This window comes from Manis pentadactyla, chromosome 16 (genome assembly GCF_030020395.1).
Source record: "Manis pentadactyla isolate mManPen7 chromosome 16, mManPen7.hap1, whole genome shotgun sequence".
NCBI lineage: Eukaryota > Metazoa > Chordata > Mammalia > Pholidota > Manidae > Manis > Manis pentadactyla.
This window is the reverse complement of record NC_080034.1, coordinates 50,192,564-50,220,548: the sequence shown is the minus strand read 5'-3', so window position 1 is coordinate 50,220,548 and position 27,985 is coordinate 50,192,564. Positions and strand designations below refer to the sequence as shown.

General features: G+C 41.6%; 2 long non-coding RNA genes and 1 other non-coding gene across 5 annotated transcripts; 1 reads left to right on the top strand and 2 right to left on the bottom strand.

Moving 5' to 3' along the window:
* LOC118913987 (uncharacterized) lies at positions 1-27,977 on the bottom strand. 3 transcript variants are annotated; one of them, XR_008994429.1, is made up of 5 exons: positions 27,695-27,977; positions 23,721-23,873; positions 19,618-19,775; positions 769-2,835; positions 1-191 (listed from the first exon to the last, which is right to left on the bottom strand). It is a non-coding gene; the product is annotated as an uncharacterized LOC118913987 (long non-coding RNA). The 3 variants fall into 3 exon arrangements; XR_005025444.2 differs by lacking the exon at positions 23,721-23,873; XR_005025447.2 differs by lacking the exon at positions 23,721-23,873 and having other exon boundaries at positions 769-1,610.
* On the bottom strand, positions 14,368-14,473 carry LOC118915887 (U6 spliceosomal RNA). The gene has a single exon (XR_005026225.1). It is a non-coding gene; the product is annotated as a U6 spliceosomal RNA (small nuclear RNA).
* LOC130681342 (uncharacterized) lies at positions 16,899-18,752 on the top strand. The gene is made up of 4 exons (XR_008994428.1): positions 16,899-17,296; positions 18,034-18,082; positions 18,336-18,389; positions 18,580-18,752. It is a non-coding gene; the product is annotated as an uncharacterized LOC130681342 (long non-coding RNA).
* Positions 27,978-27,985: the final 8 nt, after the last annotated feature.

Sequence of the window (27,985 nt, the reverse complement as noted above, 5' to 3'; positions counted from 1 at the left end):
AGACTTATGAACAGAGACTATATCTTAATTCTCAAACTGCTTTTTGTCTCGTTATCATTATGTACCAGCAGCCACTTACTGTGCATGTACAATAACTGGGCCCTGAGAATATAAAGATGAGGAAGGTGTCTCCACCTGCAAAGAACAGCAGAACAAATATCCTCTTTTGAAAAAGGCCCAGGTTCGCCATACTGAAACAGAAAGATCCAGTTGATTGATTTAGCGCCTCTCAGAATAATTGTATCACTCAGACTTCCAAATATGAGGATCAAATACTAGAATAATAGAAAATCTGCGAGGTGGGAGGGCACTGTATAACTCTTTGCCAATATGACTTCCAAGCTAATGTTCATATTTCAAATTTATAAAACAAAATTTAAAGATATAATGTATATTTTACTTGATGCCTTCCCTATCAAAAAAATCACCTGAGTAAATTTAAGCAGTAAACATGTATTTTTATCTTTTTAAAAAGTGTTCAAAAGAATTTCCTCTTATGTTAAAGAAAGACTTGTGAATTTTCTGCCTGGAGCAATTTGTTATGGCTGTGTAATAAATCCTGGTAAGTTTGAATTTTTAATGGAAACACTGACAGAATTTTAACCATGCAATTTTAAATGGGGTGTTATCCTACACATGTCATTTAAAAATGAGCAAATCATAGTGTGCTTGCAAAACAAACATACTTTCCTTAGATTATGCTCCCAAGCAGAGCTGGGGAGACCAGAAAAGTAAACTAAACTAAAAACAAAAGTGAAAAACACTCACATAATAGACTCTGAGGTCAGCTCACCACACCCATATTAAAGTCACTGGGCTCAGTGTGTGGCACTGAGACTCTTGAAGGATATGCTCCTGAATCATCTTTCTTGACCCTTGGCAAGACAAGTTTTGGGAAGAATAAAATCACTGGTAGTCAAGAATGAAATTAAAATCATTGTATTTACACATCTGCCAACAGTTTATGACTTAATAGCATGCATATCAGGAAATTTTAAATAAGATTCTGTCCACAATTAAAAACAAAAACAAGTACTTTAGTACAGTAAGGGCTCAGTACTGTCCAACGTAACTATTAAGCACTTGAAATGTGGCTGGTACAAACTGAGATGTAAGTGTAAAATATACCTTCAGGTTTTAAAGAGTTAGTACATACATGTACACACACATCCATATATACATACATATATATACACATATGTACATATGTAGCTCGATTTTTATATTGATTAAATATTGAAATGAAAATATTCTGCATAGATTGGGTTAAATAATATATTGTTAAAATTAATTTTACCTCTTGTTACTTCTGTATGTGGCTACTATAAAATTTAAATTTACACATGAAAGGGTTGTATATTACATTTCTAATAGATAGCACTGGCTTAGATAACAGGGCTAAGGAGGTGCAGTAATTACTTCTAAGAACCTGCAAATGAAGCCTTAGGATCCTGGTGCAGCTGTCTGCAGTAGCGTAGAAAACTTAAGTTACTCTTCTACCTTCCGGAGGTTCTCCCCTTGCAGTGATCCTTAGAAACCTTGTGAAGATGATCCCTGAGAGTAGGTTGTTTGTGCAGTCATAGTCTCACTGGTAGATCTGGTTTATGCACCTGTAAAACAATTTGTTAGGCTCATCTGTGACTTGGTCACATCAGAGAGGATCTCAGGTACTTTGCCACCCTGGGAAGCTAATGGAAAACTCATGCTCTGTTTGAGAAAGCACAAGCATTCTAGAATTACAACCTGTATTGCCACTGTGGCTGAACGATTTGGGGTCGATACCTTCTAGTAAAAGATGGCTTTGGGCATTGATAATGACAATTATTACATAATTGCTGCTTAACTAGCAAACAAATCAAGACCGCCAAAAGGAAATCTGTTTTTTTTAATTTTGTAATGTATGTAGTACAACAGGGACACATCAAAAGGAAACGAGATGATTTTTAACATTGTTATTTATTTTGCAAGCAAGACCTGGATAAATGTTCATCAATGTAACTATGACGGCGTATGAATGTAATGCAGTGAACTGTGAAATATCAGAATTTATGGTCTTAATCAACTTAAGAACATATAGCTCCTCTTACATGAGAAGAAAATGGACGTTTTCAGGCTTAGAATGAATAAGTTGAGTTTTGCTTCGTATTGGGCAGGAGTATTTAGAAATCTATTAAAAGCATTTCATTAACAACTTGGCATTTTGTTTCTTCAAAAGAAACACATTTTCCAAATTAAAATAAAAACTCAAAGCCACCCTTGTTCGAATTTAAAGTAGTGGCAGTTGATGGGATGTGCATGCTAAGCTTATTTTGCCTTCAAAATAAGATCACAGGCAACAAGCTAAAAAAATAAATAACAAATTGTTACAGGAGAGGGAAGTGAAGTTCTTTGTTATTCTAACTTCATGCCATTAAAAGACAGAGCTATAAACTCTCTCCATTACTTTATTTTTCTGGAGTCAATATTGGGTAGGAGAGAGAACTCACCCTAAATGAGGGTCAGGGTTTAAGAAAATTATTTTATGAGTAATTTACCAAGTTTACCCTGAAGAGGAAAAGTTAGAGGAAAAAATGCATTGGCAAACTGCTTTTTTGACATGAATAACTAGAGTTCAGTGAGAAACTGTCCATATTGGGATTTCAGGCAACTGATATTTGCTGAGCCCCTTGTCCGTCGGGCCTTCTCCAAAGTTGAACTGCACACAGAATCGGGGGAGCTCTCACGACCGACAGCTGAAGATCCAGCTTTGCCCTGTGTCTGTGGTACAGACGTGGAATGATAGCTACCGCCACAGATGGTTTCTGACAGAGCAGAATAATGGCAGTCCGACTTCAACTGTAAATTACAAACAATGCCTTTTTAAGTACAAAATGAATGCACAGAATGGAAGACCCTGTCACCTAGAATACCAGTAAGTCAAGTAGAAGATGACAAATTGTTCATTCATACCATTACAGCCAAATGTTTACTCTGCTAACTGTACTGTCAGGAGAGGACCTTTCTGCTTTGTCAGATATAAAGAGAAATTAATACATTGTAACTCTAAGAAACATGTGAGGCCTCTGATACACCTCCTCTGAAAGCCAATTGAGTTGCAGGATCTATTCCAGGCCCTCCCCCTGCCTCTAGTTAAAAAGTTGTAGCTGAAATAGCAATAGTAAGGACATGTGACCCCATCTCTCCCAGAGCTGGGCTTTCTGCAGTCAATTTCATAATTACGTCGCTCCGCCTCTCTGCTCAGCACTTCCTACCCCCTCACTATCCTCTCTCCCCCACCCCCAGCAATGAATCATTGTGCATTTAAAGAGACTTGATGACCCAGGGTGAACTTTACTGGCATCCTGTACATTCTTACGCCAAAAAAGGGGAGTTGCTCTATGACAGAAACCTGGCCAGATCCTGATGCAGATCTCAGAAGCAGCAAGCTTGGGTGCTTATCTGAGAAGATCAGCAAGGAGTTAATTTTCCTAAATCATGGGGGTGATTCAGAATTGCGTATCTCAGTTCACCGTCAGGTTTTTTAAGAACCCAGTTCAGCCCTTTGTACAGAAAGGAATAGATCAGAGGAAAAAATTTTGGCAGATCTCCTTATGTACTCAGGGCAGAGGAATTTATACCACATTCAGCCCTTTGATTTCTCCAGATCTGGCTGAGGGTGGGGTTTCCATATTAGTGCTTTGGCAAATGTGTCCAACAATTAACTCCTCCCCGTATATGCTTCTAACGTTCTTCCAGATTATCACGTGCTCATTTGTGCATTTATTAAAACCAAAAACATTTTCCCCCTTCATTTTTTTAATACTGGGTCTGAGAGCACAGACTAAGTAGGCAATATGGGCCTTCCCTTTAATGACCTTCCCCCCTCTGTAAGCAGACAAAGGGTGCACGGCTCAAGCAGCGCGTGCGTGGTGCTCCTGGGAAGCCTTTTCCCCTCCCTGCCACCCTGTGCATGGAGACTTTATCCTCCTGCTCTGAGATCCCGCCCAAGCATCGACACTTCTGTGAAGTCTTCCCTGATTATCACAAGAGTTTGCTGCTCTGCCCAATGTGTGAGTCAGAGAAGTGCTATTTTCTTATTCTTTTTATTTATACAATATATATATTTTTAACTCTGAGAAAAAAAACCAGGGCCATAAGTACAGACAGGGAGAGGGTTCTGAGTGAGCGCGAATCTTCTGCATTCGCTTCCTGTTATTCTCAGACCTGCTTGGAATCCACTATTTGGGCCTATGGCTGTGCTCGTTGTGTTTAGGGCCACACTTTTGTGACTCCCCAGCTGGCCGTTTATTCCTGTGCTTCTCGTCGTCCTCTTTCATGGGTTGAATTGTGTCCCCCCAGAAGATATGTTGAAGTCCTAAACCCCAGTACCTGTGAGTGTGACCTTATTTAGAAAGAGGATCTTGGCAGATGTAATCAGTTAAGATGAGGTCTTCCTGGTTTCCAGTGGACCCTGTGTCCGACATGAGCATTGTCCTCATAAGAAGCGGAAAGGACACAGAGCCACAGAAGAGACGTAAGGAAGACAGAGGCACATTGTACTGCTACGGGACAAGGAACCCCAAGGTGGCCAGCAGCCACCAGAAGCTAGAACAGCAGAGAGGGACTCCTCCCTAGGGCCTCACAGGGAGCAAGGCCCTGCTGACCCCTTGGACTTCTAGCCTTCAAAGCTGTGAGAAAATAAATTTCTCTTGTCTTGAGCCAGCCGGTTTGTGGTGATTTGTTAGAGCAGCCCTAGGAAAGCAGTCCATGACTACGGCCTGCTGCACTCTTCTCTCTTCTCTTTACAGGTCTCTCCTCCGTAGATACACACAGGGCATCAGTTCTGGATGAATGTTTGGTCATTCATGCCTGACAATACCATTACACAGAAGGACTAAGGGAATAGGAAAGTTCTAGAACCACCTCCCCATCCTCCCAGAAAGGTCTGGCTCCTGGTGCCAGGCGCAGAGGTCACTAGAGGTCTGACCGCAAGCTCTGCTCCTGCCCTGGGCCTCCGCTCGAAGGTCTTCCGCCGGCCTCCTGAGCTCCCCCTACTGGGTGCCAGGCGTAGCAGCAGCTTTCCTCTTCAGAAACGCAGTTTCAGTGTGTAGAGCATGGGTGTGGGGGGGAGGCTAAAAAACTGAATTAACATTTGGCATTGAGGAAATACAATTTTAAAAGGCTGCTTTTAATATTGCATATCAACTATATTTAAATGAAAAAAGAAGGAAAAAAGAATACATGGAAAAAAGTCTGCTTTTTTTCCTACTGTTTGTTATAAAAGTGCTTATGAAGAAGATCAGTCTTTCTGATTCTCATGTTTCAAAGAACCAATGGAAGCTCATTTGATTCAGGAGGTTCCCCCCAGCAGGTAGAAGGAGGCCCTACACTCAAGCCCAGAACCTTGAGGTATCTGCTCTCTCAGAGTCATCGTGAAATTTGCATTCAAATGTCAATAAATGTCACCTACATCCTTCCAACTGTCAGGTCAAAAAGGATCTCGACGACTCTCTTTCTTTCACAGCCCTCATCCAGTCTACCTTCTAAGCATATCCAGAATCTGACCATTTCTCACTACTTGGGCTGCCACCTTTGGAGCTAAGCCACCACTATGCATTAGGATTTGGGTCCTAGCACGTAACTGCCTCTGCTTCCAGGACCAGCCTGCAGCGCACCTGATCCGGTATGTCAGGTGACACCGGAGCTCCACTCAGCAGCTTCCAATGGCTCTACTTCACTTGGAGTCAAAGTCCTCCCAGGCCCACACAACCCGGGCACCCTCACTCTTTCGGATCCCACAACCTATCATTCCTCTCCCCTGTCTCCCAGCACCACCCTCACCATCCTCTTTGCTGTTCTTCAAATAGGCCAAATGCTCTTCTGCCTCAGGGCCTTTCTGCTTAGAATGCTTTTCCCTGAATAACTACACAGCTCCCTCCCTCACCTCCTTCAGTCTTTTTTCTAAAAAAAAAAAAAAACTCTCCCAGTGAAGCCTACTGTAACCACCCTTCTTAAAATTGTATCCCTTTACTTTCCTGATCCACCTTTCCCTGCTCTATTATTATCATACATGTTTTACCATTGAAGATTCTGTATTGTTTCCTGCTTCTCATTTGCTTATTGTCAGGAGAGCCGAGGTTCTTTGGTCTGTCATACTCACTGATAAACTCTAAGCACCTCTAAGAGCCCTTGGCACATGACAGACACCCACTGAAGAATTATTGACTGTTAGATAAATTATTGAATGAATAATGCTTTTCAGGACTGCGTGAAAAGCCTTATAAGCCCCAACACAACAATGATCACATTAGAATCAAGTCCAGAACAAGAGCTTCTGGTCTCAGCTCTGGTGCGCATATACTGTATTTACTTGACTTAATTATGCATGCCTGGTGAAACTAATAACGCAGAGTTGGAAAGCACTGAGTCTCACTTTCAGGCTCAGTCTTGTGAAGAACTTCAAAAAATAAAATTCAGAACCAGAACTGAAGAGGATGTCCGAACCTGACCACAAGTTTTAAGAAAAACAGGAAATAGCACAGCTACAACTAATAATAATTTTTAAAAGCTACCATTTATCAAGCTTCTATTCTGTGCCAGACAATGTGCCAAGGGTTTTGCAGGTGGCATCTCATCTAATCTGCATAACAATACACTGAGGCAGACATCATGATTCCCATTTTTTAGGAGATTAAACTGAGGCTTGGAGTTCAAAATACCTGCCCAAAGTCCAAGGTCACCCACCACTGATTTCAAGTCAAGTTAATCCACCTATGTACAGTGGGAATTTTTAAGTCATTACCTGAACGAGATAAGCTTGCTGGAATCATCACAATGTGTTGCAATACTTTGGCTAAGGCAACATTTTTAATGACCAGTCTCAATTTATTAGATTTTATTTTTGAGTGAATAATACATGTGTCCTAGAAATTAACGCTAGAGATTCTTACTAGGAATTGAGGATTCCTACATAAACCAAATAGCATCAGACCAACTGTAGGGTATATGGAAATCCCTATGGTCAGGATCCTCACCTGATCCTAAACTACTTGGTGATGTAATTGGCGTACTGCTAGGCTAATGCTTCCACACCCATTGGCAATGAGCCATTATTGTCAGTGTTATTACATAAAGAGCTCTGCCCAGTGCTCTGCCCAGAGGCAGAGATGAAGATGATGGATTGCGGGCTTGTCAGAGGCAGATGTGATTCCAGCACTCGACCTGCCACCATGAGAATAAAGCTTGGTATAAACCCCTTTACTCACAACATATCGTCGTTGTTACTCGGTCTCACCAAATCCAGACTGAACTTGCCCAGGGGGTAATCCCTCTTAGGCAAACATCAACCTAACTGATTTCCCGACTAATATAACTATACTCTACTTTATGAGTCTGACCTGTGTAATGACACTGCTGGAAATGACTCTCATTTGAAGTTCATGGGCGCATCCCTAAGATCCTTCCTTACTGTAAATTTTGGCTCCCATCTGGCACATCCCATTTCAACAAAAATTAAGTAGATTGTAAAGGGCCAACATGAATTCCCAAGCCTAGGTTAAGGACTTACCTTCCGTTCAGTTAGTCTGGGCTTGACTTCTCTTGTTCTGCCTCCCGGAATCCCCTGTGACCAGAACGTCAGTGTGGGATCCAAGAGTAACCTGGCCACAAAAAAAGTTAGAACACTACAACCTCTTCATAGACTCACTCCACTTCCTATTGGAAGGAAATGACCCTGGAAGCTGAAATAGGTGCAGGGTTCAATAGTCTGGGAAACTTGAAGGAAGGAGGGTGGACAAGAACAAAAACAACCTGCAATTCCAAAGATGTTCAGAGAGAACTCTGCTCTCTGAGGATGGGAGGAAGTAAGAAGACCCTATTTGTAGCTGCAGGAGAGGAAAAGAAAAGAGCCCCACAAGGAAACTACCAACAGATGGTAAATACATTTTTAATTCTTCTGTCATACTGTGTGGACTTGTGCACATTTGTCCTGCTGTGTTAGGCTCCCAAAATAGCTGGCCATGGAATTGCAGAACAGTGCTGCTGCAATCTGAGATTTAGGAAACCATGCTGGCTGACAAAACAGGAAGGGCTCATTGTAGGATAGAGTGGATTTGCTCCCAGTTTCCAGCTCCTCAGTGTGGCATCCGCTGTAATTCTTAGTGCAGGAGCATTCTCTCACATGTCGGGTCTCACTGATGATGTTTTAAAACATGCTACTGCCAATTGTCCTCCGAGCTCTAGATACAATTATTAAATGCTGACACTATCCGTTTGCTAACCCTCAAAAGTTAAAAGGAGAGTGATCCTTTTATTTATGGATCCTAAGCCCTCCAGGGAGCATCACAAGCGAATTGGCAGCCCAGAGTTCTACACCTAGCCTGTCTCGAACTTTCCTCCTGGCGTAATGTCCCCATAGAATATCTTGGGATTTTCAGTGACAGAATAAGGACCAAATGGGATAACAGACTGCTCCAAAGGCAACCTGGGGAGATAGGATGCCAAAACATTCGGCTGACTCCGCATCTGAGAAGTGGCCTGAGATGAGTTAGGTCCCACTGAGCTAGGTTCTTAATCTCAGCACTCTCTCCCCATGCATCAGCGAGAGAGAAAGGCTGTCAGTGTGGAATAATGAGGAGAGGGTGGTCTATTACTTAGTCATAGTCTAGAAATGTAATTTATGCACCACAATATTACTAGAACTGGAGAGATCCTATGGAATCTAGTTCAATTTTTTCATTTTGTAGACAGGAATCTGAGCCAGAGTTGCAGGAAACTGGCAAAGATTATACAACTAGTTGGTGGTAAACTCAGCACCCAAAACAGGACCTTAAGACATTCAGTTCTCAGCCCAATGTTTGTTCTTCTTTAACACCCACAGTAGGTGGACATGTCTGTGACAAGCAAAATCCAATTCTAGACCTTTCTCACAGAAATCCTCACTCTTAGGGTCTTACAAAGCAAGATGATGGAATCTCTGACGGTTCTATGACTGTTTGGGAAACTAGCTGATATTCTTCATAGCCAAGATTGCAAGCTCAAACGTATTTGTTCATTTCTGTCCTAAACCCCTGTGGACTGTGTCTAGATTAGAGAGCGATCACACGATTTTGCCCAGCTGGGATTCTCTTTTCATGAAATAGCAGGGAAGATTGGTAGACAGGGATTAAAAAGCACTGGCAAAAGAACGGGGAGCCTCATACAATAACCTCCCAGCCAGGGCCTTCCTGCTCTCGGAATTTCTCCTAGCCTTGACTGGAGAAAGTGGTAGGTGGGAAAAAAAGGGATTTTTATCTTCCTGTGAACAGAAAGGATACAAAAACACTTTAGCACTGCTCAGTTTGATGGAATCTTGTTTTGCATAGTTAAGTTTCTACCAGATTAACTATATGTTTGTTCAAAATGACTTATACAGTCATAGATAGTTTTTCCAGTGGGTACCTATGTAGTTCACTGATAACAACTTTTTTCAGCCATTGAAGAAATGTTATTCTTCCCTGTTGTTTTAGAAAGTTAATCAGTAAGCTCTTCAATAGGTAGTTTAGCAAAAAGATCTCCTAAATTTTGCAATTCGATTCAGCATTTTAATTGGTTGTTTTTGCACGTAATTTCAGCAGGATTTTTTTTCTATTTTTGTGGTGGAAAAATTTTTACCTGCTGTGTTTAAATACGGCACTCTTTGCTTTGAGAGTCAAGTTGACTGTTTTGAATACTCTTGCTAAATTTACTGGCTCTCTCCATGGTCTAGTTACAGATTTGTGGATGGGGATGGTAGAATTATCTTAAGTGAATCATTTTGAGGAGAGCTGTAATGAAGGCACACTTCAGGTTATTTCATTCCTGTGATCCCAATATGATTATCTCACTAATATCACTAGGGACATTTGAAGCTTTAACAATTACAGCTCAAGGCCTAAAGAAAAAAAAGAAGTAAAATTACATTTGTTACACATGTACACATAGCCTCTCAGAGCGTTACCATCTGAGAGTCTGTTTGGCTGCTTTAAAAAATAGATTGATATCAAGATTCTGTTTTAAGAGTTCCATCCCAGTTGCCACTTTGTTCTTTAAAAAAAAAAATAATAAAACCAAAAAAAACCAAACCAAAAAACCCAATAGCTAGATGTAAGCAATTGTGTTACATAGAAAGTTTAATGTTGCTTATTTGAAAAAGTAAAAAATATGAGCTATTGATTTTACCTTGCTTTTGGAGAACAGTGTTAGGACTTTTTCCCCTAGAAAGTTTTGAGCCTATGATTCATGCGGGAAGTGCCCCTGTTCCATTAGGTACTGACCCAGCTTTGAAGCTGTCCTTCTTCTAGGTCAAGGGCTCTCCCTGTGGCCAGATGCCAGTTTTACCCAGACTCTCTTGATCGTTGGAAATAAACCAGCTCTCCAGTAAAATCGTGTGATAGCTCTGTTTTACATAAACGTGTGCAGCCTGTGGATGTGATATTGTTTTGCATTTTATGTGTACAAGAAGGGAAAGAAAACAACCATTATCACATAGACAATGCCAAGTGGAGCTGTTATTTCGGAAATCAGACAGCATCTCCAGGGTATCACACTCGCTCTCCCTAAGGCCCCTCTAACCTGAAAGCTTATTACTTGTGTGGAAACAACACAAATACAAATGGCTGTCAAGTGTTCTTATCCATACGATTGCATCAGTCAGTACCTTCCAGGAGCTGAAGACTTGAGCTGTCAACTACCTTAGGTCAATTTTTCTCCCTTGTGGCAAGAAAAGAAAAAAAAATGAACAAATTACTCTTCCACACAACAACATGGATGAATCTCATAATGTTGGAAGATATAAAAGGGGCTGTATACTGTATTCTTCCATTTGTATAAAGTTCAAAAAACACACAAATTTAATCTGTTGTGTTAGAACTAAGAATAATGGTTTACCTTTGATGAGGAGAGAGAGGATTGTGATTAGAAGGGGCACGAAGATGGATTCGAGGAGGCTAGAAAGTTCTATTTCTTAACTGAGGTGGTGGATATAGAGGCGTGTTCACTTTGTGGTAACACATTAGCCATGGACCTATGGTCTGGTCTGTGTGCTTTCTCTCTAAGAATGATTTACTTCAATTTAAAAGTTTGGAAGTCATATCCTCATTGGAAAAGACAATTTTAAGAAGTATTAGAATAGCATTTTGCCTAATTAAACCAATAGATATTACACAAAAAAAGAAATAGAAAATTCAGATAAGCTGAAGAAAAAACTTACGCAAAACTCCAGTGTAGGGTGATAAGAAGGCTCATATACTGGTACACAGAATGTTAATTGCTACTGCTGTTCATGGTTGACTCTTTGGCATTATTTTGTAAAGATATGCATATCTAGTGACCCAGATTTCCACCCCTGAGTATATATCAGTAGAAATATGTGCATATGAGCACCAGAAGAATAGCAAACTTATTCATGATAGCCTCAAACTGAAAACCAGCCAGACTGTCCATCAACAGTAGAGTGGAAAGTGTGGTACATCCAACCTAGTATACAGCATTGAAAATGAATGAACCTAAAAAGAAAACAAATCCTACCATTGGCAACAACATGGATGGAGCTAGAGGGTATTACGTTCAGTGAAATAAGCCAGGCGGAGAAAGACAAGTATCAAATGATTTCACTTGTTCGTGGAGTATAACAACAAAGCAAAACTGAAGGAACAAAACAAGAGCAGACTCACAGACTCCAAGAAGGGACTAATGGTTACCAAAGGGAAGGGAGTGGGGAGGGTGGTTAGGAGGGAGGGAGAAGGGCATTAAGGGGCATTATGATTCATAATCACAATATAGGTAGGTCACGGGGAAGGCAGTACAGCATGGAGAAGACAAGTAATGACTCCATAGCATCTCAGTACACTGATGGACACTGACTGCAATGGGGCAGGGTGAGGGGGACTTGATAATATGGGTGAACATTGAAACCATGATGTTGCTCATGTGAAACCTTCATGAGATTGTATACTAATGGTACCTTAATTTAAAAAATAAATAAAGCAAAGAAAACTATTTAAAACAAAAACAAAAAAACTTAAAGCATATAGAAGAATGCCAGACACAAAGTAAAGGCTCCATAAATGTTGGTTGCTAAAAAAAAAAAAAAAGAATGTGCCATACATAGTACCATTAGCAATATGGATGATGTTGAGAAACCTAATGTTAAGATATAGAAGTCAAAGACAAAAAATAATATGCTCCCATTTACTTGAAGTTCAGAAAACAGGAAAGGATGTAGTATTTAGCAATATACAGTGATGTGGTAAAACTAAAGAAAAACAGATTATCATAAAATCAAGGACAGAGGTGACCTTTGAGTGGGGAGGGTGGGTTACTATCGGGAAAGGGTGGATGGAGGACTTCTGGGCCATATTGTATTTCTTGACATGAGTAATGGTTATATGTGAGTGCTTATAATGGTTATGTGGGTGCTTATAAAATTCATTATATAAATTCATTTTATAAAAATTCATTAAATTATAATTTCATGTATCATGCACTTTCCTGAGTGTATATTTAATAACATAAAGGGTATAAAAATGATATGAAACCTACCAACTTAACACCTTGATATGTATACTGCCAGACTTTTTTTTAATACAACATATACATTTTATCCACATTGCTCCGTAACCTCTAATTTTCTTTTTTTTCTGTAATAATAGAACCTTTCAGAAGAATCCCTCCTTGGATTTTTTTTTTCAATTTCCACTTACTTTTAACTAAGAGTAAATAGCATACAAGCTTTACGCCCCTCTAGAAGCCTAAAGCTATGAAGTGGCTTTCAGGAAATTAGGTTGCTTTAGCCTAAGCTACATTGATTCATAAACCAATCTGCAGGGTTTTGCTATAGCTCATGGGAGACTTTCCCTTCTCTGGTAATAATGCTGCTGCTTCAAAAGAGAAAAGCCTCCTTCCACTTCTTCAGAGTGCTCTCTTTTCAAAAGGAAAGGCCAGGCAGTGAGGGAGAAAGGCTGGCAGGGGAGTGGTCAGGAGGCTTGAGGCAGGGGTGTGGGTTGTTTGAAAACCTATTACAACACGAGGCATGGTGAGCTCATGCTGAGCCTGGCCTCAGCAACATTATGAAGTAGATTTTCAAAATAATCTAGTTTTTTTTTTAAACCCCAGTAGTTTCAGAGCTTTTCTTGCCCCTGGAAGCAGTACAAGTGTTCTTCCCTCTGCCTGGAACATGCTTCCTATCTCCAGGCAAACCCCACCATTCTCCATCATCCTAAATACCACATGGTAGCAGAACTCTTCCATGGCCACCCAAGCCTGGCCAGTGACCCCACATGAGCTCCATGGTACCCTGAACTTAACCACATCACAGCTTCTGTCACCTCTTTTGGCTATTTTCTTGTCCACAAATACTCTGCTAATCTATGAGCTCCTGTGTGCAGGGACAGAGTCTGTTTCCCCATGGCCTCTCCAGGCCCTAGTGCATGTTGGCCTTCAATAAATAGAGTCATTGGATGACTGAAAAACAGGTGCAAGATGGGCCCTGGGAAGAGGGTCTGTGATTGAAATGAATCTTTCCCAACTCCCTTCACACACTGAGCACAAATGGCTTCCAATAGTTCAGTCACACCAACCCAGGATGGTACACAATACTGTAATCTACCATTGCTCAGTTTCAGATACTTACTAGTAACAGCAGTTTCATTTGTATGGTGTTTGATATTTCATTCAGCAGTTTCACATTTTACCTTGTACCATTCAAACAACAAATCCTCCCAGGTGAACTGAGAAGCTATTAATATCAACACTTTGCTGACTGGAAAACTGAGAGAGCTTAAGTAACTAGACCCACATTACATAATTAGTTTTTAGTGTAAGCCAGGAACAAGTGACCCTTAGTGTTGGAAGTGGAAACACATTCAGTGAATAGGGACATAAAATAAACATGTGACACCATTCTGATTTCTCAGTCTTTTAGTAGATAGTTTCTCTTTTTCAAAGCATTTATTTTCTAGCTTATTTTTTGTCAAAAAACTAGTACACATTTGGTGTAGAAAATCTAAAGAACACAAATAAAACTGAAATTGCCTATGATCACATTAAGTAGAACTCTCTATGGTTATACCATTTTAATAACTCTGCATATTAAGTTGAGCTCTTTAGAGGAAGAACTCTCCTCCTATACTCTATAATTTTTTTTTCCCACACTCTATTCTTTATCTCTTAAATTTCATAGCTATTCTTGGCCACTTGCTCTTTTATTTAATTTTTAGAATTGGGTTTTACTAAAACTCTGCTGGGATTTGTATTGGATTTGCATTATTGTTATAGATTAATTTGAGTAGAATGAAAATTTTTACTATATTGGTTCCTCTCACAAACACAGTATATGTCTTCATTAATTTATGTCTATTTTAATGTCTTTTTAAAAATATGGAATGATTTGGGTATTTGCATGTCCCCGTTGTGCAGGGGCTATAATAGCCTTCTCGGTATTGCTCAATTTCAGTATATGTTCTGCTGAAGTGAGCACTCAGAAGGTGGTACCTTTAGCTGTTGGAGTATTTCAGGAGGGAAAGCTAAGGGTTCTTTACATGTTCGTTACACTCTATGAGAAAGTAACTGGAAAGACATTAATCTGGACTCACCATCCCTCAAGCATAAAAGCATTTTATTTGTGTGCTGACAAGGGGGATAACATTTATGGATTTTGTTCTGTTGCCCGTCCTATTATCTGAACAAAAGTTCCTTCTCTGTTGGAGGTCTTGTGGGAGAAATGCAGTAGAACAAAGAGGTTGGGAGGACAGGATGATGAAAAGGAAAGGAAGGGAAGATGGTCAGGGGGGGGGGTCTGGAAGGTAGTACCATGCCTACTGGGCAGGTGAAATGGGTGGGGACAGCAAATGACTGCAAGTTTTGATTCTCTGAGTTCTGCTGCTCCAGAAAACCAGCAGCAGCATTCAGGGTCTTATTAGAAATTCAGAACCTTGGCCCCAGCTCAGATCTACCCAATCGGAAATAATTTTCACAAGATCTCCAGGCAATTTTTAAGCACATTCAAATCCCAGGAACTCCTAGTTGCCCCCAACCTGTTTGAGCCAGTCCTGATCAGTGTCATCAGCCCTAGGCCTATGGATAGGTGAAACTGGTCTGGTTGCCTAGACACCTGCACATCTGGCTCCTGGTGCAGACTCCAAGTCTCAATGTCTGTCACCACTTTGGCCAAAGCCATGTGACTCCAGCTGGCCTCAGTTTCTCTGCTAAGCATAGCAGTTCTCTGCACAGGTTGGATCCTTGCCTTGGACCCCTGCTTCCTTGGCTCTGGTCCTGATGCTCTGCCAAACTGTTGCTCTCCCTCTTCCCTTTACGAAGCAAGATGTGATTTCCTACTCTTTTCTCCACTTCTGGCTGGGGGGTCCTGCTGTGAGTGGACTGAGCACTTAGAACTGAGGCTGATTGTGAATTTTATTACCTGGATCTCTTCCAGAGCTGTGTTCTGCTGGCAGATAGGACTCACTCAGATATCCAGAAAGCCTGGCCCCACCTGAGCTCGCCATGCCCTTTGACCACCACACACTGGCCTGGCTAGCTGCCTCCCAGCAGCTTCTGTAGACATGCTCTGAACCCTCTGTCCCACTAGATCTTGGCTTCTTCCCCCTTCCCATGGCCTGTGTTGATGTGGTCCCAGGCTGCCCTGCACCCACACATCTCCTACAAAAGAGGAAGAGGCCGTAGAGACCCAGGAAAGCAGGCCTCAGTCCCTTCTCCCTTAACATCTATGCCTCCAGGACAACATGGGCCTGCTTCTGTGTGAACCTTGCAGTTCCAAACACTGCCCTTGGAGCCCTTTAGGTGAAAGGTATTCTAAAAGTCCTAGAAGACTGTTGAGTACACACAGACTCAGAGGCTTTGTGTAAGTACTAATTTTGGTCCTTTTTCCTAGATGGAGAAAAATCTTCTTGGTTACCTGACTTATTTTATAAAAACAGGCCAATCCATATAGAAGTTCAGTAAGTAAGTTCTCTGGTTACCATACAGCTGGTTCCCTTGGACTGATGGTATATACCCCCTGCCATACTCAACTGATGGTAGACCATTATACAAAATGTGTTGTACCTGCCATTGTGTTTTAAGCCAGCACAAAATGTCATGAAATTTGAAACAATCAGGTTGGCTGTCAGTTGTAGAGGTTAATTTTTAAATAAACATTACTCTCCCTTAATTCATAATAGAGCACTGACTGTATCTTTAACATGGTTGCATCATCTATTCCGAAGGACTATTCCTATGGTGATTAAAAAAAAAAGAAAAAGAAGGAAAAGAAGGAAGGAAAAAAGCGAAGAGAAAGATGTGTGACAGCACCCACAGAAGCTAAGTAATGGTTGTTGTTTCCGTTGTTTACACACATAACACTTTCACAGGAACCCAAACGACTTACAAAAGAAAATACAATACAAATGGCAATGAAGATGAAGTAACACAGAAAAGCATAAAGAAAAGAGTTACCCAAGGGAAGATTTAAATTGGGCATACATCATTTGCACAGAAAGAATGGATAAATGTCCACTGACTCCATTCACACATACAAAGTCGGAACGTTGTGCTGTTTGCCACATTCAGAAAAGAAGTCCTGTGTGAACCAGGTTAAAGCAGCGATAAGAAAAAAATGTTTAAAAACATTTTAAATAACTACACGCTATGTCATGAAGTCACTCCAAGTGTCTAAGGTCGCTCAACAACCTCACTGAATTAGCAGGAATAGATAAACACATGGTTTCCAAAAGGCATTCTTGGCCAAGCAAAATGATAGGTCCTAGGAGAAAGTTACTCAAGACTAGGAAGAGCAAATGGTTAGGAGATAGAACATATAATAGTTATTCACTGTACCTCTCTATAGGCTCACATTTCCCCAGGATAGACTTTTGTTGGTAAATCCTGAGGAACCTGTATTTGCAGTTTGTGTGAAGGACGGGTTTTGCTGGATATTGTGAAGGTTCCCCTTTAGCTGCTTTTAGTGGGATGCCTGCTGTTAATGCCATTATTTGAACAAGGTTCCATCAAAACCTTTGAACTTTTGGAAAAAGAGAAACCCAGTACAGGGGAAAGAATACTCCCAAGGAAAATTTCTAACATGTTGTAGAAGCTTAAAAATTGATAATTATGTAGAACAATGCATCAATATGTGTGCTATGATAACTTTAGTATGTGTAGTTATAGTCAAACCATTTAAAATTACAATGTCATTTCTCTTCTTTGTATCTCTTTGTTTTCACGAGTCACATGGCGAAATCAACAAATACTACATCGTCCCTCTGAGGATTCAGCTGTGGAAAAGCATCGCTCACTCATCTCCAGGGTAGCTATTATTAGCTTGCTTTGATTCTCTCATGTGATATATACCCATGCTTATTAAGCAGTTTGTATGCCTTCTATTTCCCTATGAATATGACTCTTGCTATGCAGTGTTCTCCAGAGGTACCCATTTCCATAGCCCTTTCCAAAATTAATGTAATCTTCTATTTCTTAAAACATTATTCAGGAAAAAGCCATGCAACATCATATTTGCACTGATGTTGAACCTTTCTACAGAAAACATTATAGCACCTGTGCTGGATCATATAGCATCCCCCACCCCCAAATCTCTGTCTACCCAGAACCTGTGAATATAACCTCATTTGGAAATAAGGTCTTACAGACGTGACCAAATTAAGATGATGGCACACTGGAATAGGATGGGGCTTAAATCTGTGTAAGAAGACCACACAGAGACACAGACGTATGGAGGTTCTTCTCATGAAGACAGAGGCAGAATTTGAAGTGATGTGAAGATTGCCAGTAACCACCAGGAGCTAGAGGCTTAGGGAAGATTCTAGATGAGGGCCTTGGGAGGGATTTGTCCCTGTGACACCTTGATTTCAGACTTCTAGCCTCTAGAACTGTGAGACATGTGAGATGTACATTTCTGTTGTTTAAACCACCCATTTATGGCCTTTTGTTACAGTAGCCCTAGGAAGCTAATACAATGACCAATCTCCAGATTATGAAACTAAGTACTTTAAATTACACAAAGAGTTGGCATTAACTTTCCCTTAGATGATGAAACCAGAAGAGGAAGAGGAAAGGGCTACCTCACAGCAACATGGTAAGTATGGGCCAAAGACCTGATCAGAAATTGGTCATCCTAACACTGCAAGGCAGTAAAAGAATGAAGTTTCAGCTAAAGCACTAAGACACTAATACCACATTTTAAAGTGAGGTCTGAAACCCTCATCTTGCAAAACTTGCAAAGGAAGTTGTCAGAATCTGGTTGCATGGCCTTTTAACCCCTTACACAAATCAAAAGCACATTAAGAAAATGAGAACCTGAGATGCGAGGAGAGGATTCTTTTGTACAGTCTGCGTTCTGGGTGTTCTCTTGCCTTCTTGAGCCTGACAGAAGCAAGGAAAGGGTGAGTGGTCCCTTGGAGCAGACATGGCCACCCACAAGAGAAAGCAGGAATGGGGTGATTGTCTGTCCTTTCTAAGAGGACCGTCTGGATGGTGCCCAGTACTCAACAGAGAAATGCTGGTGCTGGTCAGAGGAAAGAGTGAGTGAGCAGCCATATTAAGATGTTCCCATCTGTCCCCATGGAAATGCAGGTGAGAGAAGCCCCACCGTGGAGCTCCTCCAAAGAACTCGTCGGTCACCAGTGAGAGAGGCCACTTCGAATGCTTGTCAAGGCCAGAGAACTCTGATACTGGATCTTCACAAGACTGCCATATGAGTAAGAGATTCCTGCTCCCCCTTCCTCATCTTCCTCCCAGTACCCTGACCTGAGAGGAGTGTGCAATCTCCCTTAGGAAGCTGGGAGGGGCAGGATGGGGAAAAGAGGAAAACCACTGGCTGCTCTCCTAACCCAGTGCAGCCTTTCATGGGAGATGAGCTGAGGACGGGGGAAGCTTCAGGGCAAAACAAAATTGATGTTTTTACTGTGACAGAAATCTAGACACGTTAATGACTGACTAAAGGCCAAAGGATGTTTTACTACCTGGAAGTGGCCAGAAGAATAAAAATTTGCTTTAACTTTCATTAAAGAGCAGAGAAAGTGTGAAGTAACAGAGTTATGTGGAATAAATCTGAAGTGTTGCTTTATGATTGATTACATCCTATGAGTCATGCTTATTCAATGTAATGGTTACATAACTGTTTCTAAATGCAACTGTACAGAGCAATTCTTAGCACCTTCTATATAGTTTTCCCCTAGGAAGTCACTGCGTTTCTGTCTGAACTTTGGAAAATTATATGTCAAATGGTCCTCCCAGAGAATTTTGATCTTTTTACTTGCTATTTATCACCATCTTATGAAATGTCTAAACCAAAAAGTGTTATATACTTGGTACACACTAGCTGCTCAATAACATTGAATTAATAAAGAGATGGAGGGGTAGTGAAGAGAAATCCTGAATGCCTACGCTCTTTATATTTCTATATTTTTATCCCCAAATTCTTTTCTGGTGAGAAAAGAGTAAGAAATATCCCAAGTTCATGATTTCTGAAAAATTCCAACCAGAAATGTATGTTCTTGTTACATGGCTTTATAAAGCCTTAGCATTAGGAAACTTAGTAGGGGTTTTAGTTCAACCCATTCATTTTACCAGGGAAGGTTTAAAGAGGAGACATAATTTGATTAAAGTCACCTTTTTCAATCATGGCAGCGCTAGGCCTGGAAGCTCTTGCAGCTGACTCACTGATGTGACAATCTTTAGGTTCTGGGCTTCCTGCTCCCTTGACTTTCAGTGTGTGTGGAGAATATCTTCAGTAAGTAGGGCTTGGCAAAGACCTCTTAGACTTGACACTGAAAGCATAATCCAAAAAAGGATAAATTGGTAAATTAGACTTCGTAGAAATGAAAAGCTTTTGCTCTGTGAAAGACCCTGTTAGGAGAATGAAAACGAAGACAAGGTACAGGCAGAGAGAACATATTTGCAAGCCACACGTCCAACAAAAGACTAGTATCTAGAATATATAAAGAACACTGAAAACTCAGCAGGAAAAAGACCAATCCAATGACAAAAAGCATGGACAGACATTTCACCAGAGGATATACAGATGGCAAATAAGCACGTAAAAAATCTGTCCAACGTCATTAGCCATTAGGAAAAGACAAAATAAAACATGGAATATCATTGCACAGGTATCAGAATGACTAAAAGGAAAAGTACTGACATCATCGAATGCTGGTGAGGATATGGAGAAATTAGATCACTCATACATTACTGGTGAGGACGTAATCCTAAATAGTACAGCCACCCTGGAAGACAGTTTGCAGTGGCCGTTAAAAATCAGTATGTGTTATCCTGAGACTCAGGTATTGCACTCTCGTTGCAATTCATCCCAGAACCATGAAAACTTAATGTTTACACAAAAACCTTGTACACAAATTTTACAGTAATCTCGTTTGCAATAGCCCCAAATTGAATACAACGTGGATGTCCTTTAAAGGGTGAATGGTTAAACAAAGTGTGCCACAGCCATAGCAAAGAATACCACTCAGCAAGAAGAATGAACAATTGATGCAGAAACAACTGGATGAATATCCAGAGAATCACGTGGGGTTAAAAAAGCCAGTCCCAAAAGGGTACATACTACATGATTCCATTTTATAACGTACTTAAAATGACAGAATTATAGAAATGGAGAACCAAAAGTAGCTTCTAGGGTCATGGAGGGGATAGAGGTGAGAGAGAAGCTGGGGTGACTGTACAAGGATGACCTGAGGCATCCCTGTGGTGATGGAAACATTCTGTACCATGAGTGTGTCAAGGTTAACATCCTGGTTGTGGTAGGGCACTACTGTTTTGCAAGATGTTGCAGGTGGAATGACCTGGGTAAAGGGTATTTACCCAGTTAAACACTGGGATCTTTGTATTATTTCTTACAAGTGCAAATGTATCTACTGTTAACTCCAAATAAAAATTCTAATTAAAAAAAAAATTAAGGTGCTAGTTAGATTACCCCACCACATACCAGATCACCAGGACTTTGGCAGGATTTGAGGTGGAGTCAGGACACTGCCTAGGGTTCAGCTGTTACACACCTTTGTTAACCACCTCCAAGCCATCACTATTTCCCAAACAGGGCACCAAGATCAAGGCTGGAGTTCTCTGAAAGGCAGGCAGTCACCTTGATGCTCTGCTCTCAGGAAACATCTCCCAGTCCTAAGGTCCTTTGTATTCTCCATATTTTCTAGATGTTGCAAAGGCCCCAGTGGTCTAAGTTTGGAATAAGGGGGCCATTGTGGCTGAAGATTTCAGCCATGGGTCACATCCTCCAGTGGTAGGGGCCAGCACATCACCCCCAGAAGCCAGACTGGACAAGCCGCCCCTTCATGGTCACCAGTGTGTGGAGCAGACCAGTTCTGCCAGGTTCCAGCAAGAGTCCAACAGACCCTTCTCTTCTGCCATGAGAACTTGGCATGTCTCCTATGTGACTGAGTATTTACTCACAGAGTCTGAGTCAGCTCACCCTGATAGGAAGTTGACATTTGAATTGACAGTGTTTAAACTTCAAGGCAACTGAACTGGAAGAGATGGAGACATTCTTATTTGAAAAGCCTAGGTAGTCCCCATTGACCAGCAGGAAGGGATAGTGGCTCATAAAGTCACTTGCAAGGAAACAAAGGAGCTTCCTGTCCTATGCACATTTTAGTGAAGAATGATCTACCACACCCACGACACCCTACAGCATTCCTAACTGCACCTGCCACCATGAACGCCCCGTTTTCCAATCTCAGTATCTTCATCTTGCCGCCCCCCACTGTCAGGGGAGAAAAAGCACTGAATGGGCAGAGTTCTTCCACTGCTACTTAGCACCCTGAGCAGGCCTGGGCCTCAGCTTTCATTTTGTAAAATGACTGACAGGTATTTGAAAAATCTCTAAGAGTTATTCTAGGTCTTAAAACTTATGACCCTGTATAAAATCCTTATCTTCCCATGCTGCCTTGCAAGTTGGCACTGTAGCAAGGTAAAAACAAAGTATATTCAACCAGAATAGATCTTAGAGGAGGCAAAAACAAAGTCTTGATTAAATAAAATAAAACTCAATTGGTCATTTTGTTGGGAAAAGTAAGCCCCAATCCACAGTTTATAGGAAGAATGCAGACTAAAATATAGGGTAAATTACTGTGTTTAAGAAATTGAAAGGAATTTGGGGGTTTTTTTGCTCCCTTTCCCTCCCCCTACCTCCCCTCAAAAGAAGAGAGGAAGCAAAGGGGAGAATGAATGAGCAAAAAGGCAGGGATGTTTAAAAAGAAGGATGGCTGATGTTCAGTTTTAAGATGTGCACATTAGGAGGCTGTACACCCTGTCTTTCCAACACCTTCTCTAATAAATACATCTCAGAAAGTCTTTATGTAAGCAGCTTTTAGTGGAAATCAAGAAAGCAGGTGGAGCTCCAGGGGAGGGAATAAATGAAGGTGAAAAATGCAGTGGAGAGGAGATTATGAGAACACAGAGAGGAGGGCACTGGATTTTCCAGGGCCTGCAGTAGGGATTCAGGCCAGTCTGATCCTGATCTGATGGCAGGGAGAGCCCGGCTGACATCAGGCTTACTTACCTGTTCCCCCTTTACCATCTTCTTTGCAGAACCTTTTCTAATAATCATCTCTCCATGTTTTTACCAACTTCCGTAAAACATTTACCCTACTCTGCCCTGATTTATAGTCATTTGTGTACCTGCTTTATGTAGCCTAGTGGATTGCACACTCTTTAGGGACTCTAATCTCAGAGTGCTAAACATAGTAAGAGCTCAATAGAAATTTGTTGAATGGAATTTGCTTCTTGACCTTCCTCTCTTTTTCTCCTGGGGGTTTTTAGTGGGAATGAGTCACACTGTTGAGATGCAGCAAATAACAATAATGACAGTGACTATAAACATAAAAGCTATTTCTTATTTTAGAAAAAAATTTCTGGAGTGCTCGGAAGTCAGAAATCAGATATATATACATATATATATATATGTGACTGGGGTGGGGTCAGGAAGTGGCCCTTCGTATTGAATCACTAGTCCTTCAGCTGCATTTGCAATTGACAAAAGATCCACATGAGAGGTACATTCACCCCCATACAAAACTGTACGGATATTTCAGAGAAAACTGCAGGAACAAACTATAACCTCATGACTTCTATTATTTTGTAATAAAGGGCTGAAAGCCCAATGTGAGCTTTTTTTTCAGATGCTAGGCTCTGTGTGCGTAGTGTGTTGTTAATTTCATGTGAATGCAGGATGCCAGAAGAGCTCAGCACAGAATCTAAAGAAGAAAATCTCTTTCCTGTAGCTCTAATACCTGGTGACTGGGCTTTAGCTTATTTTTTTATTTTCTCCTAGATGACATCAACAACCTCCCTACACTGATGTCAGTAAAGACCTTTGCAACACCTAGACCAGTTCTTCCCACGGACAATCATGGAATTAAAGAGAATTCCTTGCTAAACTCTGTTACCAGCAAATATGAAGTTTCTACTAAGCATTAACTGATATTTGCACTCCACTACCTGTTTGTCTTTGTACATGAGAAATCGCAGCATTGTTTTCCCTGTTTCTGTGTTTTGGGCATAGCTTCCTACCTTCCCTTATGCATGTTTCTGGGAACTAGATATCAGGAGATCCTGTCTTTGTGCACCCCAGTGAAAATTTGACAACACTACATTATCTGCCTACTAATGAGCTTCCTTGTATGGAAGATGATAAAGCAAAATCTAATCATTGTCATTTCCCCATACATGTTTCAGGGTTTGCTCACCTATTTCTTTGGAAGGCTTCACAAAATTTGCACCCCAGATATTAAATCAGAATGCTTTTCTTCCTGATCCTGGTGGTGCGTGTGCACTGAAGCCTTCGTCTAGAGTCGTGATCTTCCTTCCGAAGTCCTGCTCTTTCCCAATCAATGCAATCTCTAATGACAAAAAAAGAAATGTTTTTCCATGTCTGTTTACCAGCATTTCCTTTTACTACCAGTTAATTCAATGTGGTTCTTTAAGTGAGCAAGGTGTAGGACAAAGAGAGAACAGAAGGGAGGGGGAGCCAGCGAGCAGGCCAGACTCCCGGGACACCAGAGGGTCTGCAGCAGGCCAGGCCGTTTGTGAACCTCGGGCCCGTCATCCTTCCTCTGGAGGAAGGATAAAACATTGAAAATGTCAGGACGGTTGGAAAGATAGAAACTGAGGCATTTCCAGCTGTAGGTGGGTCTCTTCATCAGGCTGAGGATGGGTACACCATGTGAGCAGCTCAAGCACCCTAAGTCTTGTCCAGAGAGCCAAGCCTTCACCTTCCCTTCTTCCCCTCCTTTCTGTCATCATTACTCCGTGACTCATCCAGTGAAAACTGAAGCAGCTCTTCTAAATACAAACATTTACAGAACTTCATGGAAGAAGGAGGAAGACGTGGCACTATAGCGAACAGCCTCCAAGAGGCTTTTAGGGCTGCCAAACTCTTTTGAGTGACACCTGCATCCAGATGCTTAACAAGTTAATGAATATTAATTGGTTAAAATGACAGAGAACTTCTCAAAGCCTGCAACATTTTGCGTGGCCTGTACAATTAAAACAGAAGCCACTTTGAGCTCTTTAGGGAAAAAAATATGGACATGTCTACTCCACCACATTACCTTCTCCATCCTGTCTGGCTAAGCTGCCCCACAGCCTGTCACTTACATGACTGCCCTCCAGCTCAGGACGCTCACACACACATGGCCTCTTCCACTGTGGGCTCTTCTTTTTCTCAGCACTTGGCTCTGCTCTTGCATCCAAAAGGCCATTCTCAGCCTAGGGCTTGGTCCTCCCTCACTGGCTGTCCCACCAGAGGGGTTTGGGTCTTTTTTGCCTAGTGGCCATCAAGTTTTGGGCATAACAAGCTCCACTCAGCTTTTCAAATTAAAACCCTCTGCCAGTGTGAAGCTTATGTGAGTGATCCTGCTGATATGAAATTGTCAGCTCCACTGTAGCCTCTATTCTTACATCTGTTGGCCAGCAGGCCCCAGGGAGTTAGACTGAATAAAAAGAGAGGAGGATTTGCCAAAGATGATGTAAGGATCTGGATTGGCCCATATATTAAGCACAGCCAGCGACTGTTGTGTGTCGAACTCATGTTCTAATTCTATCCCTTTCTCCCTCTTCTCATTTCCCCCACGTACTTTGTCCACTGTTCCATGCATAGTGCATGGAAGAGATTCCATATGCCTCCGGATAGGTAAAAATGTGCTTATCTCTCCCTATTTTAAAACCCTTATAGCACACTTTTGTCAACATTTACCCATGTGTGACCAACTGTGAATTTACATGAGGAACCACCTATAGTATTTCGGGATGAGAATTCCATATTTAACATTTCACCAGGTCTTTCCTTCAGGATAGTTTCTCTAGTTCTCAGTTGATTGTGTTCCATAAACCAATGTCAGAAAAGACCATGCTGGGCTGAAGCTGAAGGTGGAGAGAGTCCTTGGCAATGAGAGGACTCAGGGTGGAAAATCATGGCAAAAAAAAATGTTGTATGGCTTTAAATAAACAAGAAGAGAGGCAGTCAGAGCAGCAGGTCACAATTGTTATATGTATATAACTTTAAATGGTGATGTCTGATAAATGCTGAATATTCCACTTTAGGATCAAATAGAGGAGTTAAAGTAAAATTTCCTTCTTCCTTCATATTTGATAACAGCCCAAGGTGATTCAACAAAGATAAATTATCATGCTGTCGGTTTCTGGAGGGAAAAGTGGACAAACCAGCTCCTACTCTCTTCCTATGTGTATAAATGAGCACTTCATCTTAAGAAGAGTCTTATCAAATGGTAAACACTTGGAATTTACTTATTCTGAATTCCAGGCAGCTGCTCTGGAAAATAAGTCGTTTTTAAGCTGATTTACAGTGCAGATAATTTCCCTAGATTCAAAACTGGCTTCGTTTTTTAGAAGGCAGTCCTGAAGGTAGGAAAACACCAGGAGTCATCTAGAGTCATCACTTCAAGTGGTGGAGGTGATGTAACGCTCACATTTCCGTCCCCTTCCCCTGGTTTCTCCCTTTCCCACTCCCCAAAGACATCCATTTGGTTGTAAAAGCCAGATATTCAGAGAAAAGTGAACCTGGAAGGAAGGGATGTTTAGCCAAGCTCTAGGTAGGGACGCGGCCACAGGCCTCAGGAGGGCCCCGATCTGTGATTCAACCTCCAGTTCGCCTGCTCCTCCGGCTTTACCCTGGAAAGAGCGCTCCTGGCGGGCTGAGACCTCGGCCTGCATCTCCCGCTGCTGTTGATTACTACTTCAGCTGTTTGCAGCAGGAGACAGGCAGAGAGCCCTACTCTGACTGGCTGCCTTTGTCTGATGTAACAGGAGGCCCAGCCAATCAATACCCTGCACTCCAAAAGCATAAAAATGAATTGTAACAGCCAAGGCCCTGGGAATTAGGAAAAAAAAAAAAAAAAAAGAGTTCACTTCCACTGCCCTCCCCAAAACCAAACAAAACCATACACACACAGCATCATGTAGGGGTCCCCAGGGAGTCTGCTCTCTTCTGCCAGAAGCCTCTGGGCAGGCCTGTTTGCACCCAATTCCTTGGCACTCTGCCGAGTTCACACCATTTTCAAAGTAGGTCATTTCAAGTCATCTCTGCAGAGGAGGGCTACGCTGTCAGCAACAGCCCACGGAGACTGCGGGAAGGCTCAGCCCCTTCAGCTGAGGGCTAGGGCACAACTCGGGGCTGCCCCGCGGGAGGGCCCCTGCAGGGTGCTTGCTCACCGTCCTCAAACAGCCACCAGACAGGCTTGCTTTTAAGCAAATCCACTCTCTCAGCCTTTCACAACCCAGTCAGGGACTAACTATTCAGGATGAAGCTCCAGCACGACTTAAGTGTTAACCTGAATGAAAACTCACTATAAGAAGGATGATGTCATCTTGATTCAGCTCTTTGTTCTTCGTGCTGGGAAAACTCATTGTTATTTATGAGGCTAGTGAGTTATTTCTAAGAAGGCATGCTGGTACCCCGCAGGAGAAGGCAAGTAAAAATAGATGCATGCAAAATTTTCCTAAGTAACATAGTGGGGAAAAATGCATTCAAAACAAATACATGTATCATTAAAAACATAAACCTTTTGTCCTTAAACATGTTAACTCTACTTTCTTGGATCAATGACATGCACAGACAGGTGTCAAGTAATGTTTGAAAAGTCTGTGTTGTCTTTAAACATGATCTAACGGCAAGTAGCATTTAGAAGTAACCTTTGCTATGCTGTTTCCGCAACTTGCAATGCCCTCCCTTTCCTCTTCTGGCAAAACCTACAGGCCTTTAAGACCCCTCTTCAATTTTCCTTCTTTAGGAAATCTCTGGCTCCTGATCCTCACTGATGATTTCTCTTCATTCAGAACCCCTGCAGCAATCAAAGCAGCCAAGAGCTCACACCAAGGAATAGCTTATGTAGGGTGTGGCTGCTCTCTAATTGTTTATTACACAGTAACTCCTGGAAAGCAGGGGCTAGTGTCTGGTATTTCAGGTGTACATCATACACACTTGGCACACACATTGCTGTAAGGAATAAAGGAAGAAATGAAAGGGAGGAGGAAGAAAACGACATTTATTGAATGCCCAGTAGGTATGAGCTACTGCACCAAGGTTTCTATTGATCTTTTCTTGTTTTTCATTTAAAACTCCTAACAGCGTAACCGTGGAAGATTTGCTCCCCACCATTTTAAAGATAAGGAAGCAGAAGCTCAGAACAGTTACGTAACTTACCCAAGCTCAAGCAGCCAATAAGCAGAGGAACCAAGACTCAAACAGCTGCCTGACTCTGCTCTTTCTGCTGCTCCCTGAGTCTCAGTCTTGGCGGGTCGGCTTTTAGAAACTTCAGACTCCTAGGCCCCTCCCCTGAAGATTCTGATTCAGCTTTCTAAACCTAGGAGAGCAGAGGCTGTTTATTTCCTTATCTGCTATGTCGCCAACAATGCCTTGCTGATGGCAGCCGTCCTTACATATTTGTTAAATGAATAAGTGAATTCAGTCCATCCAGAGCAGTGGTGCTCAGGT